The following is a 19034-nucleotide window of genomic DNA, read 5'->3' as shown; positions in this document are numbered from 1 at the left end:
ACAATTGGTTGTATCAATTGAGATATTTTAGCAGAAAATAAATGAGTCATTAAACGTGGCATGAGGTTGTATTAGCCGAAATATTTGAATAGAAAAGTGGTTGTGAGGAGATGGCCGAGCACTCATACACAAAAACGGTCACGAGAAAACCGTGAGTGTAAGTGTATTATTTATCTGACAGTGACGTACTTCATGATATAATTCTGTAATTCTTTTGTGTCTGTGTTAGTGCTTGTTTCGTCAGTGTTGTGGTGTATGAAGCGAATATATAAATTTAGTGTCCATGGAATTTTGAACATTTGTAATAATGGTCTAGCCTGGAATTTGCACAAGGTTGGATTTTAATACATTTTGCTCAGCCAACCGCAATGGACTTTATTTTTGTGACATAATGTTTCATTGGCCGGAAATTAAAACTCCTTTTCATGCACAAAACTGTTATGATCTCCAGTACTGTTCCCGATTCGATGCAAAAGAAAGACATTAGGGATTCGTGCAGATATCAATTTTAATAACGACACAGAATCCGTGTGACAAATAACGGCGATGTTTCATTGCTGTCCATATAACCCACTTTTAGTATATTGGCATGGAACTCCACGACACGCATGCTTATCTATAATTATAATACATGTAAGTGCGTGTTTGCAATTTACTTTAATTTATTAGGGAAAGGTTTATAAAAACGAACCGTTTTTGTGACCTGATTAAGAGGTATGCGTGTGTGCATTTGTATCGTAATTGTTCATGGTGTTAGATGAAGGCGTGCTTTATATACTAACCTGAAAGCTCTTTTCGTAGCAGAAACATGAGATGAAGGTCGGACACTAACTCAAGTTCATTTGGAAAGTCTTTTATTCGTACAAATGGAAATATTGAACAAATTTCATGACGATTCATTCTAGAACGTTTGAACTATATATGTAAATACATGAACCTTAAATTGTATGATTGTCAAAGAGTTAGGATTAGTGTGCATAAGGAACAACCTAGCCATCATGCCACCGCAACCGTATCCATTTGTCATCCGCAAATGTTCAAAGATTTTTGTTTTTACATTTGGGATGACTTTAAAAATTTTATCTTGAGTGAATTAACGAAGCGTATGATTTAAAACAACTTTCAAGGAGTCATAGGAAAGGTATCTTTGCCTACCAAATGGAGATCAACCAAGACAGATTTTATAATACACTTTTAGATGTAGTCTGTAAATTAGCATCATGATATATACCTCAAAGGGTAAACATTATTCAATTTGACGAATTCAGTCTGAATTATCAAGATAGAGTAATACAATTAAGATTAAATCTTGTTCATAAAAATATTTATGAGAAATTCAGAATTGTAGACAGTAACCTGGTTACAAACCAATTTTCTAAAGAAAGCTACAACATATTAGCATAATGAGGACTATTTCTGTCTTGTCATGACACCTTACCTGTATATTTCACGCCTTAGATGGAAGTATTACTTTTCATGACACCTTACCTGCATATTTCATGCCTTAGAGAGAGGTATTACTTGGCATGACACCTTACCTGCATATGTCACGCCTTAGATGGGAGTATTACTTGACATGACACCCTTACCTGTATATTTCATGCCTTAGATGGATGTATTACTTGGCATGACACCATTATCTGTATATTTCACAACCTTAGATACAAGTATTACTTGGCATGACACCCTTAACTGTATACCTCAGATGGAAGTATTCCTAAAGAAATACGGGATATGCCTTATTACAAAGAGAAAGAGTGTGATTGTGTGCAGATATTACATCAAATACTGTAGACTTTTTCAGCTAATGCTGCTACCAAGTTTTTGTATGACCAAGTGATTTTCAGTAACAAATCTCACTCAGGCATAGGAATGAGATAATGGATGTTACCAATCAATAAGTCAACATCATTATTGACTTTTCATTGTTCAGAATTTGACAAATAGTTTCATAATTTTCACACATTTTTCCTTTTTAACAATTCTAAACTTCATTGAATAATAATAACACACATGTATATATATATATATATATATATATATATATATATATATATATATATATATATATATATATATATATATATATATATATATATATATATATATATATATATGATAATAATAATACTAATACTAATACTAATAATAATAATGAGGACTTTGTATAGCGCTTTACAACATTAGGCAATACCTATAAGATAAAAACATATAATAATATTATTACAAAAACAAACACCATGAAATTAGAAAAACATTAAAAAATAAAAAACATGCTGAGAATATTTCAGGTAGGAAACATTAGGTCTTTAAGTTTGTTCTTGCAGTCGAAATAAGTGAGTTTTGAGAGCCTTCTTGAATGTGATCACTGTGTCTTTGTGTCTAAGTTCAGTGGGCAATTCATTCTACGTTGCCGGGCCCTGGTCTGCAAAAGAATGACTTTGTTTTCATAGTGGAAATAATGAGTATACGATTGTCAGAAGAGGAGTGTATGTGTCTTGCTGGTGTCTTCACATGGGTGAAGTTAGATAGATATGTTGGACTAGAGTCCGACAGTGAAACGTAGCACAGAGAACAAATTTTGTGTTTGATTCTGGATCGAATGGATAGCCAGTGTAGGGTACAGAGTAGCGGGGAGGTGTGCTCTGATCGTGGTACTCTAAGTATGATCCGAGCAGCTGTGTTTTAAACTTTTGGAAGTTTCTGGAGTAGATATTGAGATGAACCAGACAGAATTGAGTTACAATAGTCCAGTCTTGAAAGTACTAATGAAAACACAAGTGCTTTAGTGGTATCAACTGAAAGATATTTGCGAACTAAGCTGATGCGTCTCAGCTCAAGATATGCAGCCTTGCATATGTTCATGACATGTTGGTGCAATGTGAGAGTAATGTCCAGAGTAACTTCTAGGTTTCGTACTGATGGTGTGAATTTAATGTTGGCGTTGCTGATATTTACTGTCTGAGGTAAAGGATGTGAATGAGAAAGTTTTTTAGTTGTGATCAGAATGGCCTCAGTTTGATCATCATTCATCTGCAGCTTGTTACATGTCATCCATGATTTCACATCAGAAATGCACCTCTCGACACCTTGGATGGTAGCATCAACTTCATTTGGGTGGCTAGACTTGTATATTAGGGTGTCATCAGCGTACAGTTGGTGAGACACTTGATGATGATCTATGACACTTGAGAGCGACTGAGTGTACAGAACGAAGAGAACAGGTCCAAGAACAGACCCCTGTGGAACACCACATCATACATCAACTGGGCTGGAGTGTAATCCATTTGCAGCTACAATTTGTGTCCTGTTGACCTAGTAGGACTTGAACCACAGTACGGCTGTATCATGAATGCCAAATACATGCTGGAGACGGTGAAGTAATATATCATGGTCTATTGTGTCAAATGCTGCAGACAAATCAAGGAGGGTGAGGACTGTAATTTTTGAGCTATCCATTTATATATATATATATATATATATATATATATATATATATATATATATATATATATATATATATATATATATATATATATGTTGTTTTTCGTTATTCATAAAGCTGTATATATGAAAAAGGAATTAAATCAACCGCTCCGGTGGCCTAGTGGTTAGAGCGTTAGCCTTGGATGCGGGAGGTCGTGGGTTCGATCCCCGGCCGATCATACCAAAAACTTACAAAAATGGTACTAACAACTACCTCGCTTTGTGCGCAGCATCAAAAGGTTAGTGTTAGGACTTAGTCGGCCTGGTGTCAGGATAATGTGACAGGGTGGGACATCATGCTATATGTCTGCGGCATGATGCCCCAGTGCTTGACCACTATAAACTGCAACACTGCATACATTGTAGCGATATGACTGAACAATTGTTAAAGCTAAGTTTAAAAGTCCGGATCACACACACACACACACACACAGGAATTAAATCAGCACCTATTTTTTTTTAGTCATGTGTACCACATGTTAAGTCTAATACATGGTTTGACTCAATTGTAAGGTTTCTTTAGAGACATCTGTCAGTCAGATATAACCTTTTGCAGAAATAACTCTGGTAACTATGAAATGCGACCCTATGGAGCAATAGCAAAAAAAAAAACAAAAAAAAAAAACTTTGGACCCTTAGTATCGTCCAAATTATTCATTTTATGCAACAAGTCCCTTCAAGACCTTCCAACCTTTACAATAGTCTCTTAAGGAGTACATTCTGAAAACAGTGGCAGGTAGACTGCAAGCAACAACTTGGAATAAGCTTCAAAATAATGTATGACTCTCTGAGGCAATATTAATAATCCTTTCGACTTTTAATATCTGATAATATTCATTGTATTCATTTTATGTAGCAACTCCCTTCAAAAACCTATCTACCTTTAAAATAATCTTTTAAACACTGAATAAAAACTGGCATTCAGTCATGAAGCAACAACTTGGAATAAATATAATAACTTTGAAACATGACTATGTGGAGTGATTCTTACAGTCCTTTTAAGATCTTTAATATCTTCCACGTATTCTTTTCATGCAACAACTATCTTGAAGATCTTACCTACCTATAAAATGGTCTTTACTAGACTAAATTCCAACGATGACATAATGGCATTATGCCACAGCGTGGAATAACCATCATAATTTTGAAATATAATTCTAAGGGAATAGCAACAGTCCCCTTTAGTCCTTGAAGACTTTTCTTACCTTACAGAGTAGTCCTCTACGGATACAATCCTGATAATGGCATGCTGGAAGCACGAATAACTTAGAAACAACCTAATAACTGTGAAATATGGCTGTATGGGGTGATACATATTGGTCCCTTTGGATCCTGAATACCTTAAAATATATTTTTGTGTTGCTGATATTACTAATAAAATGGTATGAATTGATCAAGCAATAGCATGGAAAAAAACTTCATGACTGTGAATCATGGCTCTACGTACTGATAATAGCAATCTTTTAGCACCGAATAAATAATACCAAGAAAGAGATATGTACACTATATCTTTAACATAGTTCTTTTAGGTCACGCTTTCCAAAAAATGATAAGCAAACATAATGTAACAATTTGTTGTAGGTTTCATAACCGTGAAGCTTTAATTCCACGAGGAGAGAATAATAGCCCCTTTATATCTTCTATGCCTATAAACTATTCTTTTAAGGCGAAATTCCCTTGAAGTAGCATTCATATACTGTCAAATATGCCCTTGTCATCAGTAAACGTTTCTTCAGTGGTTGTCTATATATCAAAAATGGTTGTATGCAAAATTCTAAAACAATATGATTGATTATGTCTTTACCATAAACATTTTCAGACCGAAGTATATTTCAATAAACACAATAATAATGGATAAATATAACTAAGTAAATCAATCAATCAATCAATCAATCAATCAATCAATCAATCAATCAATCAAGACATATGTTATCTATCTGGCACTGCGGTCAACTTAGGAATTCCAACCCAATAATCAGCAGCTCAGCATGAAGGTATCCACAATGTCATTAGGTTTATAAAGCAACTCAGTAGAAGGTGTTCCATGCCAAAACAGATACATCAACAAGAAAATTACGTTATGCAATCTCATTGTTTATGTTCGGCGATAAGGTTATTATTTTTATAAATGCTTACATGTGGATTAAACTTCGAAGTGCCATATTTTCAAGGAATTCTTCAATTGATAGTAAACACAATGTTATAATAACTCATGGGACATACTTTAAACGACTTGTTCAAACAAGTTGCAATTTGTGCCCTATGAAAGGAGAAACAAGATCGTTTCCTGACAGTATGCGACAACATTGGTTTCCAATGGCAGACAATGAAACCCTTCCCCACAAAAATTATTTAAAAACAAGAATGTAATGCATTCATACAATCTAGTATTTGATTACAATCAACATCACCTTTAACAGTTAAAATACATTGCAGGTTCACTTGACTTGGTGACCTTTCTAATCTGTTTGAAGGATACATCGTTCTTCCTGCTAGATAATTAGATGACTTCGGAGTCAGAAGTCATCCAGTTTTTTAGCAGGAAAAACGATGTATCTGTGCGTTGTTGCCCTCGGCTGTGTGGATTGCAGTACAGTTGTAGGTTCATATAATTGTGTGGACTTTCGAATCTGACCTGGACATATATAAATAGCACGCTTCTGCAATTCTACCCAATCATTCTACAAGTTGAACTTGGTGGAGAACGCTTGCATCAATTGTCACAACATCAACCAAACCTTAGTTGAAATCGTAAACAGCAATATTCCAGAAAAATAAAATCATGCACCTGATTCGGAAATTTACACTTTCCTTCTCTTAAGTTAATCCCATATCTTGTTCAAGTTTACACAGCAAACTCGCCGATGCCATTTCTCGCCAACACTTTTTTCTAGGTTCAAGAATATGGTACCCTACCTGCAGTCACACAAAATTTAACTCTTCCAAACTTGCAAGGATAGAAAATCGAGTCGTAAACTAGGTTAGAAACATGCTAAACTCAGAAATACAGAGCACATCTAAATCGGACTGTACACTATACAAGGAGTTCACTTTAGATACCTCCACTGTTTTCTCTCTCTCAATTTGAGTAACCAAGCTGGTCATCTTCATACCTCACTTATTCAACAACAAATATTCAACTTCGTCTATTTCTACTTTTGTTGCCGCACTTGGCCATATGCATAAACTAAATAACCGTTCTTCCCATTTTCGAAGTGACTACATATCCATTCTCCCGTCGCTCATGCGTGTGAAAATGTCATTATGAGATAAGTTGCAAACATCGATAGGAAAATATGTTAGGAATACATTAAATGGATCATTAATAATCCAGAGTTGATTGTTAACTGTTTTGAGATGGGTATGTTTCTCTCATGTCAACTTACATTAAAACATTTTTCATACGTTGGAAGTATCTGGGTCAATTGGATCTGTTTTAATGTATGATATTTGTTTCTGTCATCGTTGTTTTCGATTTATTTCCTTCTTTCCTGTGATGTAGTTCTTTCTTACACTGTTAACGCAGAATCGTCAGCTTTAAAGATAACAGCTTTTGTTCGAATATGTATTCCGATAAGCAACATTGGGCTCAGGCATACGCATCATACCTTGAATGCCTACGGTTCGGACTATCTAAAGTATTTACGAAACAAGGATTGGCTACAAAGCTGGCGAAACATTGAACTTATTCAATCATAACTAGTCTGTGAATCCTACAACCAGAGTTATTGCAGAAATATTCGATTTAGTCTGTATAAATTGGGGTTTCTATTTTGCTGAGAAAATTTCTGCGATGAAATAAATCCGAAGCATATTTTTTTGTCTTGAAGAAAAAGCCGAGAATGTTTCGAATGCAGATTCCATGTGTACTATTTACTGAACTCGAAAACTACGTCGCCATTCTCTAATCTGAAAGTTTGATTTCGATTATCTATTTAAGCCCAAATATTTTACTTACAAGTTATAGGTCTGATACTTTTGCTTTTGCATGAACAACATTATCTTACAAGTCTTTTGAAATTTAGAGTAGAGCTATTTTAACATTGCATTTCCCTATGTCCCTCTACGTTTTTCAACATGGATGCTTAATATTAAATTCCCATTTTCCGTGTTGTGACCTATATGTCCCTAAAATTATGGGGACAATGAAATGTGGCATGCTGAGCACTAATATTACATTTCCCAAAAAGATGTAATGCATGTCAGACTAATGTTAATTTCCCATTAAGACCATAACGATCCATTGCATGGCAGAAAGTTTCACTGTCCCTGTATCGACACATTAAACTTGGCGGCTTAATGTTAAACTCCCATTTTCGCCATATCAGGCAACACTACTATTAGCGGGCATATATTTACAAATGGTCTTACAAAACTACAGGTTACTGAAGGTGTATATGCTTTCATCTTAATTATGTTTTTTTTAAAAAAAATGGAGCTTCCCTTATATCCTCTGGCTTTTGTGTAGTCACCCGTGGTGATATATATAACCGTTTGTTAAAATAAAAAATACTTCTTGTAAGTTAGTTTTATCTACATTTTTTATTAGGTATTTTTTCGTTTGCTTCTTGCCAGTATGCATTGATAATTAAGACATATGAACATCTCTCCATGCTGATTTAACCATTAAAACGGAGAAAAGACTCTTTTCCAATTAATACAAAAAGCTAATGAGCGACTTGTCTAACATTCGGACTATTTGAGAAAGTTACTACGTAACATATATGCCGTTCGATGAGTATTATTTGTTGCAACATTGCTCAGATTCCGTGCACATGCAGTTTTAGTAGGAAAGTATTTTAAATATGAAAATTGGAAAATGACTAAATGAAACCTTTACAAGATTATTAACTCTTTAAACAATAACACGTATGCAACACTTAGCATTACTCTTGAAAGTGTCCTTGCATAGGCTGATTTATACGGAGCAAATGTTATAACTTCAGTAGTAGTTAAGTGGGATACTATAGGGACAATGGGACTTATCATTAAAAACACCCCTGGGACAACATAGGGACTATGTAAATTTAACATGGGGAAAAATCGTGGGACAATATAGGGACAAGGGGAATTAACATGGGGAATAAATCGTGGGACTGTCTAGGGACAAGGGAAATTTAACATGGGAGAAAAAAACAATTCTAGGGACAAGGGGAATTGAACATGGGAATAGAGTTTGGGCTTGTCTAGGGACAAGGGGAATTTAACATGGGAGAAAAAGCTACTTTAGGGACAAGGGGGACTTAACATGGGATTTTCTTTTTAAAAAAATGAAATAAAAAAAGGGGTTGGCAATTAAAAGTCGATCTCTTTTCGAGAAATTGTAGTGGCCCTGAAAAGGGCCTTTGGATTTCTTCTTCTAATTTCTGCTATTTCTCCACCAACTTCTTATTTTCTGTCCTACACTTTTTCTCTTCTTTTCTTTCTTTTCTTCCTCCTTTTTCTCTTCTTTTGGCTTTTCCTCCTCTTCTTTCTTCCTCTTCTCATTTTCTTCTTCTTTTTCAATTTTTTCGTTCCATTCTCTCATCCTTATCCTTTCCTCTTCATCCTCCTTCTCCTCCTTTATTTCTTTCATCAGAGCACTGATCATGTCCTTTACTTTTCTTAAATTGTTGATCTCCATCTTCACTCGATGGGGACTATAAGAATAGTGATCCTCGTTTGGCCTCACTAACATTTGCTCCATCATACCCAAATTGTCCATGACGTCTTGCAATGTTTTCATTTTATCAAGTTGGTTTGAAGCCATCTTCTTTTTTATTCTCTGTAGAATGGTTTGAACGACGAATACTGTGGGTTCTTATAGTGAAAGCGCGGACGTGATGGAAAACGTCCCCCAAAAACAAAATTGATCTTACCTAGATCATGACCAAACAACACGCGAACGTGAAGGAAAACATCCCCTACTTTTCTCATTTCATATCATCTACTATCCACATACGTGAAGCAGCAATAAACAAACCAAAATCTACCATTCACACAAGCCAAGCATCAAAATCAAATCCTATTCAAATCCTAATCTACTATCCACACAATCGTACGTGAGCGGTTACAAAGCCCAAACTATACTCTCCACATACGCTAAGAAACAATAAACAAACCCATAATCTACTATTCACACAAACGTACGTGAGCACTTACAAACACAAACACACAAACACAAACACAAACACATACCCTCACACTAGGAAAGAAAAGAGTCAGTGTTTATATTCACACTAGTCTACATACACACATTGGCAAATAGATTACTATATCTTTTCTAGAGATTGGGGTAGCCCTGAAAAGGGCTGTTTGTTTTTTTTGAACTCCATGACACCTGGTTAATGATGGCACCTTCCAGGCCTGGCACTACACACACATCTTCTTCCCCAGTCTCTTTTCACTCTTTTTGGGGGGAGAGCAGAGGCGGGATAAGTGGCTTCAGAATCCCAATTTTCTGTCTCTGGGATTCTGAAATTTCCTCTCTCCTCTTCTTTGTTTCTTCTCTCCTCCTCTTTCATCCTTCCCTCTTCTACGATGGCCTCTGCAGCCAGCTCATTCACTATACGCCTGGCATATTCCAGGTGTACATGAAGTTCAAGCAGTTTAGCTAGTCTGGTGTTCATTCTGGTGGTGTTGATCAATCAACAAGGGTAGCTAGACTGCCGAACGATTTTTAATTTATACTGAAAGCGCGGACGTGATGGAAAACATACCCCTAAGACCAAAGTTATATTACCTAGATCATAACCAAACAAACGCGCGGACCTAAAAGAAACACTCACTCACTTTTTTATACTGCCCATCACTATTCTAAACAATTTTCATTAATCACTTCAATATACTATTCACATACGCAAAGCAATCCAATCAAACCAAAAATCTACTCTCCCCACATCTCAAACAGCAAAAAAAAAAAAACATCATCATAATCTACTATCCACACAAACGTACGTGAGTACTTACAAACACACAATCATATACACAAACACATACACTCACACTATAAAAAAAGAGTCAGTGTTTATATTCACACTACTCTGCATACACACATTGGCAAATGGATTACTATTTCTTTTCTAGAGTATTGGGTAGCCCTGAAAAGGGCTGTTTTTTTGTTTGCTATGGCAATCTTTTAGTTTCTAAGAATGCGATGTCCTCTGACGATAGACTTTCTGACGATAGGTCTGCTTCTTCGGAAAGAGAAGAAGAACTCTTTGGTGTCGATACGACAATCGACAAAGCCTCTGTCAGGTTCAGGTTGCTGCTGCTGTTGCTGCGCACTCTGCTGTTTCTGAAGTCTGTACTTCTCTGTCCATTCTTCTTTCTCCCTGTTCACTTCTTCGTTGAAGAGCTCTTCTATCAGGTCTTCAGTGACTTTTAACATTCTCACATTCTCTAACTCTTCTGGCTTCGGTATCAGACTGTGTCTGACCCAATGCAAATTCACGTAGGCTTCGTTTAGCTTAGCTAGTTTGGAGCACATCTTCGTAGGAGGATGACTCGACAATGGATGGTTAGACTGTAAACTACCCCGGCTTTAAAGTCAAAGCGCGGACGTGAAGGAAAACATCCCTCTACGGTTTTTGAGCCGCAACGTTCAATGAGTGTCATGAGAGGGATAGTAAGAAGTCAAAGAGCATGAATCAAGATTCCTATAGCCAAACAAAAGACAAAGGCATTTTTTTTCAAAACACAACATTTTTTTATTCAAAATCACTTAACACTAACAAACAACTATAACATTTTTAACAATAATCCAACAATATAACATCAAACATTTTTTTCAAATCACAAACATTTTTTCAATTAACACTCTACTTTAAACAGGGTTGACAATGTTGTGAATGAAATTGTGATTTCCACTGTTGGAAATCATTAGGCCATTGATGGACACTACGTTTCCTAGCTTGAGACAAAATATAAGCATATGGTCACCAAACCATTGATCTACTTTCACAACGTTTCTTGAAGAAGAACGAGGATCAAAATGAGTCACTAAATGTTCTAAGGAATAGCCCAGGCTGCGATGATGCAGAAAATACACACAGTACTGTCCACACACCAAAGAATATGTGCCTTGTAATTTCACATTATTGAATCGGGTGGTCTGAGCATTTCTTCTCATAAAGTCAATGATATCGTCTTCCAAAGGGGGCTATCCGTACGAATCGAAATATTCCACACATCCTTCTTGAGGAAAGTAGACGGCTACCCAGTGGGTTCCTGGGAGATGACTGTCGTCCGTGTTGATCACATAAGCTAGATGGTCTTGAGGTTTGCGATGAGGGAGTTCATCTTTAGCACATACGACAGGATTCCAAGAAGCCGTGTACGGACTGTGGTTCAAAAGATAATAAAGTTCCCAGGTATCCATGTTTTGTGTGGTTTTTTTTCTTCACAGGTAATAATAAGTCATCAATTCGATCCTGACTTTTTGCTTGAAAATGTCTGACAAATAACCGTTTCTTCGCTTCGTCTCCCCACTCTGATTCAGGAGAGCTTCGATACGATCGATCTCTTGAGTGTTAATGGTGGACAAGAATGTTCACGCAAGTCTTTATACCACTGATGCAACACGACTTCGTCCGAGATGAGACTCCAAGCTTCGTCCAGATATTCGTCCAATTTTTCTTCTTGACTCAGCATTAGGCATTTATCGTGTTGAATTTGACTGGGATGATCGTTTTGACATCCATAGCAATCTTTCTTGATCAATTCCGTCATTTTTTCGACCAAGTGTTTGGCAAAACAGGAGACTAAATAGGCTTCTTGTTCTGGCCATCTCGACTTCATCATGACAACTTCTACGTCTTTGTCTTGGGATTCTTCCACGGTCTCCTCACATTCCATGTCCAAAGTTTCTCAACTAGGTAAAGAGGGATAACAGTCTTCCATAGCTTCTAATAATCTAGAATGACTTCTCTCAAACTGTTGATTTCTATAGTATTATCAAATTCTGCATACGGGAGGACGTTCACCGTCTCTGTTAGATTTGTAATAAACTGAATTTCCACACGAATCTGGCCAGATTTTATAGGGTGGAAATGTCCCTCGTCACTGCCTTGGTCTGGAGTGAAATCAAAAGGCCACAAAGCGTAGCCTCCTGCATAATCCTCGTACGTAATCCCGTGACTGGTGTTGGTTCCTAACTGTCCGGTGGCTTCGTACAGGGACAAGTAAGATCTCAAGTAATTCTTCTTGTCAAAGTTAGGTTCGAAAGGTCGGGTACACAATGTCTTGCCATCGCGACTGACTTCGATCTTGGACATGCCAAAGGGTTCAAAGTAGAAAGGATTTTTAGCCAAAGCTCCGTTGAAGGCTGCATTCTCGACGATATCAAGGATCAAACGTTTGGGTAGCTGTCCTTGGAACAGATGATCTTCGATCATGGATCGTTGCCCCGTAGGAATGGTGAAGGTTTTCACTTCCACGCGTCGTATCGGATACTTAGCGGTCGTTCTGCTCAACGTCTGACTGATGTCGTTACCCACTTTAGGTAACACTTCCACGCGTCGTACGTAGAGCCTGGCTTCCTCGATGACAGTTTTGCAAGCAGTAGTACCTATCAAATGGAAAGCGGCACTGCTACGATTCAGTCTCAGGCGAACATTCACCCCATTCAGCAAATATTTCTCTTGCAACCACATGTCGAAATGCAAACGATCCATCAGTTCTAAACTCTGTCCGCCTTTGATTTTGTTTCTTCGTTCTACAAATCCCGCATTGTGTGTTTTTTTTGTATCAGTTTCGAATGTTTCAAATTCGCCCGCATCGTCAGCTTCCCATACCACACAGGCATTGAGATGGGTGTTCTTGGTGTCTATTCTGTACGTCAAGAGATTTTCCAGGTAGGTACGATAAGGGTAAGTATCCATGCTGCTACTGACTAGTTTGTTATTCAAGTACAAGTCCACTGCACTGAACAAGGAATGCATGAAATTGTTGACGGGAGCTATTACCTCATCGCCATCTAGGGGCGAATTGTCCTCATCGACAACTTTGACTTTCAGGTACAAGTAACTGCTATTCAGATCGATGTAATCTTCGGGCTGTCCTTTGATTTCAAACTCGATGGGAGCTGAGGCTGTAAAAGAGGAGACGGGGTGAAATTCCACCCACTGGGATTCTTGCATGGTCATCATGGTGGGGGGCATGGCAAACAGATCCAGTTCCGACTTGGAACAAGCGCAAGATTCTCGGTGCATCATTTTTTCTGTGTCTCAATACTTTAATAATCGAAAACGTTTAAGTCTCGAACGGTTCTTCTTTTCTTTGTCTTTCTAGCTTTAGAAGTGTGAAGTCAGGTGAAAGGGTGTTTTCTTCGTCGTCTCTTTCTGCCTTGTCCTTGCTGAATGCCTGACTCGGTAGCGTGCAGGGCATTAATAGGTGTTTCTCGTCGGCCCAAACGGTCTTTGCCCGTTTGCAGCAAGACATTTTGCCAGCCCTCATGAAGGCTTCTTTAGGGTTTTGTTTGTCGATGATGACATTTTGGAGAAATTCTTTGCCTTGCGTCAATGCCGCATCTTTCAATACGTGCAATCCGCGTGTCACCATCGGTTTCAAGACTGGGGCCACCGAACGAATGGCCGATTTTAACATATCTCCTAAACCGTGTCCTCGCTGTCGAGCAACCCCTCGGTACACTGGATACATGACTTACGAGTCGTGAGAGAACCGTTTTCGAAAATGGAGTTTCACCGTGACTTTTCCTTTGGTGAATGGAATATTTTGTCCCAAATCTCCTTTTATAGCAATGTTGACCGTGTCCAAATAAGACTTACTGACAGGCAGATAGTGAGGATTTACAAATTCGCGGTGGACGTGATAAGTGTTTCCACCTTCCTCGTCAGCGGTCGTGGCAGAATCCACTTTGAAAGGAATGACACGCAGTAACGGTACGGAGGTGTGTCCCACCACGTTGTACTCCACCACATCGGAGTACACAAACATCAAATTCAGTCCTTGGTTCAGTTCTACCGGGGTACGAAATAACTTGCTAAAAGACTCGTTGTCGTAAATGATTGGTAATTCGTTTTTCTTGATCATGGCCATTCCCATGTCCATGTCTCCGCCCAACATGTTAAACAATTCAGGACAAAATAAAATGGACAGGATTTTACTCCGTTCAAATTTCATCAAGAAGCGACGAGCTGCTTTGTGGTATTCCATAGTGACATTTTTTGATACTTTCCAAAGCTTTCAGAAACACGACATTAAAACTGGAGGCAATGGTGCTCACCAAATGTTGACCACTAAAATAATAGCCTGGGGGAATGAACAAGTGATAGGTGGTCCACTTTTGATTTTTTGTGCCAGGGGTTTTCTTGTCATATTTGCCATGGGTATCCAAGTACTGTTGCATTTGCTCGTCATAAACTTCCACATCAAAAAAGTTTTGATTGGGAAGGACATTGAGGACTTGGATCGCGTGAATGATTTCTACTAAAGCCACTTCCCAATGGGCTTCCTGATCTAATGGGATGGCCTGAGGTAATTTGGCCGTGTAACAGCACAACGTGTTCTTGGGAAACACCTCCATGGAACTGTCGCTTGGTAAGGTTAAGTAAAATTGGTTTTGGTGACTCATGATTCCAGAGTTCTGTGGATGTCCGATGGGTTACTGGACGTCAGAGGTGTGTCTCCGCCCAAAATGGGGTTGTTGTTGTTGTTATTGGAGTGGTGACTGGCACTGGCACTGGACACAAGGTTCCCGTTCGAGGAGAATTTCAGGGATTGATTGGGAAGCAGGTAACCGATGCAACTGCTCAATAAAATGGTCCACAATTGTTTGTCTCCATGTTGCAAACTCAAATTGGCGATGGCTGCCCCGATGACACAATACACCACGAAGATTTGGCAGAAAAAGACGATTTGCGTTTTAGGCACACGTTCTCCACACCACACCCACAAGGGTTGTTTTTGTAAATCTTGCACAGAAGAACTAGGTGAAGAAGGAGTGGTCGACGTAGCTGCGTCTGCTGTGTGAAAGGGCATGATGGTCACTTCTTTTTATAGTTGATGACTTGCGAAGCGTCGATCCAAGAATCAAAACTGGGCGGATATCCTTTCCAACGTACTTTGACTTCTTTGACACGTCGTTTGCCCACTTTACGGGTTCTGCGTTCGAGAATGCTTTCGATGTCGTACACGTCGTCTTCTTTTTTGGTGACACGTTGTAACTCGGGCAAATAAAACGTTCCTTTGAGCACTTCTCCGTTCATGTCTTCCAATTTATAGACGGCAGGATGACGGCCATGCACTCGTCCAGTGACGCGAAACAATTCGGTCGTCCAGTTAGGTAAGTAACCTTTGTCAAAAGTGCGTTTGGTTTTGCCAATGCGCACCCAATCTCCTAGGGCCAACTCTCCACTTTTCTTGAGGACAGACCTCGTCGGGGACGTACCAAACAGACGCTCAAACACCAGCACTTCGTTGTCGGGAGTCACGTCTTGCGGGGCACGTCCGATGCTTCGATGGTAAGATTGGTTGTACGCTTGCACCAGGTGCGGTAAGATGTCGATGTACTTCAGAGTGTGGTGATGCGTAAAATATTTCCACATGCGTTCTTTCAAAGTGCGTTGAAAACGTTCCACGATGCTGGCTTTGGTTTCGGGATTCTCGGTGGTAAAAAAAATGAATGTCACGTTTCTTTAATTCTTTTTGGAAAGCTTGGTTCAGAAATTCGGTGCCTTTGTCCGTTTGCCATCGAAGAGGGTGACGACCGCTTTTTTTCAACACCCGTTGCAGGGCTCGCACTAACTCGCTGCTGGATTTGGAAGTCAAGGGCACGACCCAGGCAAATTTGGAAAAGACGTCGATGACACAAAACAAATATTTGTAGCCACGATTGTAGCTGGCCAAATGAGAGACATCGGCTAAATCGGCTTGCCATTGATGATCGATGCCTTCCACTCGGGTGCGACTTCTGGCAAACTTGCGTCGAATGGGTTTGTGTAAAGTGTAGGTAGCTTGTTCTTGTAACCATCGTTGCACTTGAGGTAAACGGAGACTTTTCAGTCGCGTTTTGGCAGCACGATACAATTTTTGAACTCCTGCGTAACCTGCAGGATGCGAGGTATCGTAGTAAATGCTGGCTAAGACTTTTTCCATTTTTTTGTGTTTGTCTGTTAATAAGGCACCCACTCTTGGAGGATGCTATTCTTTTTCTCTTGGGGTATTTTCTTGGATTGCAATGCTTTGCGTGTGCGACCGGCAATAGGTGTTGAAGAGGAGGATGTCTGAGCGGGGGATATCGGTTCTTGTTTCACTTCTGTCTTCACTTTCTTTTTCTCTTGTGATGAAGAAGGGGTGACCATCATCTTTTTAATCCATCCAGTTCTGGAGGTAGGTGGTGTTGTTAACTTGCGTACTTTTTCTGGTGGAGTTTGAAACCCTTCTTCTTCTTCTTCTCCTTTTTCTGTCTTGGTCACTGGTACTGGTGGTACTGGTACTGGTACTGGTGATGGTGCTGGACTTTTCATCAAGGTCTTAAAATCTTTCAGAGCGGGTAGAGCTGTTTCGTCTAAAGCTTTCTGGTGAAAGAGTTGCAGTCGTTGCAAGAGTTGACCGTACTTTTGCGATTTTTCTGTTTCGGACAAATCTTGGCGATCCATCAAGGACTGCAATTCGTGTTGTAACTGGGACATCTCGCTCAAATGGGGATTGGGAGGTAAATGCGGGGTGCGTTGTTCTTGCCACCGATGGTATTCCATCCATCGTTTGTAAGGCACTAAAGCTAGTTTTCGTCCTTCCATGGGGTTGTCAGGGGTCGATTCTGAGATCTTGGGACTTCCGAGGGCCTTTTTATCTTGCTCCCACCAGTCCTCCCAACATGGTCCCCAAGACTCCTTTCAGTATGGGGCCTAACAAGAGAGGTAAAATACCTCCACGTTGCACTAACATCTTCTTTTTTTGACGAATGGGAATTTTCTTTTGAACCATTTGGCGAAGAACGTGACGATGTTTGCCTAAGCATTGTTTCTGGTGTTTGGACAAAGGGATCGTGCCTTTCAAAACGTTCAAACAACATTCGCACACGGTATCGATGACCTCTTTGGAGGCCGTTTGAATGAGTTTTATTCGTAGGGGTGGAGAAGCTTTGGACAGGACAGATAACATCTCCCCATGTTTGGCTAAACGTGGTGGCAGTCCTTTCCTTTTCTTTCCTTGGGGTTTTCTGGAGGGTGACATCTTTGAGTCTTCAGGAGCACCAAAAAAACACTGATACCCTACTTGGTCACAGGCCTTTTTTATACCGGAACGCGTCGCCACTGATTGTCTTTACGTCGTATCAGTTTGGGACAGGCATGACACGTCGTGCAAGGGTATGTAACGGACTAAATCGAGCCAGTTCTTGCTTGGACAAATCCAGTAAACTTTGTAACATGCCCGATCTTTCTTGGACTTTGATTTTGGGAGAAGGTACTTTGTGAGCAGCAGCCACTGCCACTAAATTGGAGGGTCCTGCCACTGGGGATGTTCTTTTGGGGGTCATCAACGGAGAAGTTTTTGGTGTGATCAACGTCTCCAAGTACTCTTCAGTTCTGGGTGTCATTAACGGAGAAGCAGATAAACGTGAGGCTGACGGAGACGCAGTCACCTCTGTGGCAGGTCGTGGTTTGCGAGTGTAAGGTTGCGTCCTGGCCGAAGTACCTCTCTTGCGACTAGTTTTCTTCTGTGGACTTTTCTTTTTCTGGGGACTTTTTTCTGTTTCTTTTTCTGGGGGCTTCTTTTCTTTTTCCGGGGTGGTGTCTGGTCAGAGGAGGGTCCTGCTACTGGAGAAGTTCTCCTTGGGGACCTGGTCTTTTTCTTCTTCTTGGGGCTTCGTTGGACTTTTTTCTTGGGTATAACTTTGGGGGCATTAAGATCCCATCTTAAGAGTGAGCGAATGATGACCCCTCCTAGAGTTCTGCTCCCTCCAGGTTTCAAAATGATTTGTTTTTTGGTTTGAGTGTCGATGCGGGGATCGGCCAGTTGGACCAAAGCGACTTTGTTTCGATCGAAAAAGCGTTTGGTTTGATGAGGAATCCGAATGATTCCTTGAAGTATTTGACGTGCCGTCACCGTGAACCATCGTAAGACTTCTTTGAGACTAGCTTCTAAGACACGGGCTCGTGTTTGTGGATTCTTTTCTCGACTGATGCCATACAAGGCACGAATCAATTTGACCGGAAGATGCGACTGAAGGGACGTCATGTTCACAATGTGTGAGACAGACGAGAAAGGGTCTGAGGTTTTTATAGATTTTTTTTATGGGGAGTGAAATGAAGTCGAGGACGGAGACGTGTACTTTCAATTGAATCAATCCTTGTATAGCCTTCAGGTACCAGTGGTTCAAACACCGGTGACGTAACGGATGCAATTGTTCTTTACGTTTCACATGTATTTTGACCAGCTCTCGGTAAATGCGTTCTCTCAACTCCACAGGCAAAGCACGAATGTTCTCTTGTAAAGTACCCATGAACAGATTATGGTAAGTTACTTCAATGTATCGGTCCCACTAAGGGTAAGTAATGACAATTCGGTGACCATCGAGCATGTTCTACGTAGGCCGAATCTTGCGG

This window comes from Sinohyriopsis cumingii, chromosome 12 (assembly GCF_028554795.1).
Source record: "Sinohyriopsis cumingii isolate HCF-2022 chromosome 12, ASM2855479v2, whole genome shotgun sequence".
Taxonomy (NCBI): Eukaryota; Metazoa; Mollusca; class Bivalvia; order Unionida; family Unionidae; genus Sinohyriopsis; species Sinohyriopsis cumingii.
The sequence above is the reverse complement of the archived record's forward strand: the minus strand, read 5'-3'. Positions refer to the sequence as shown.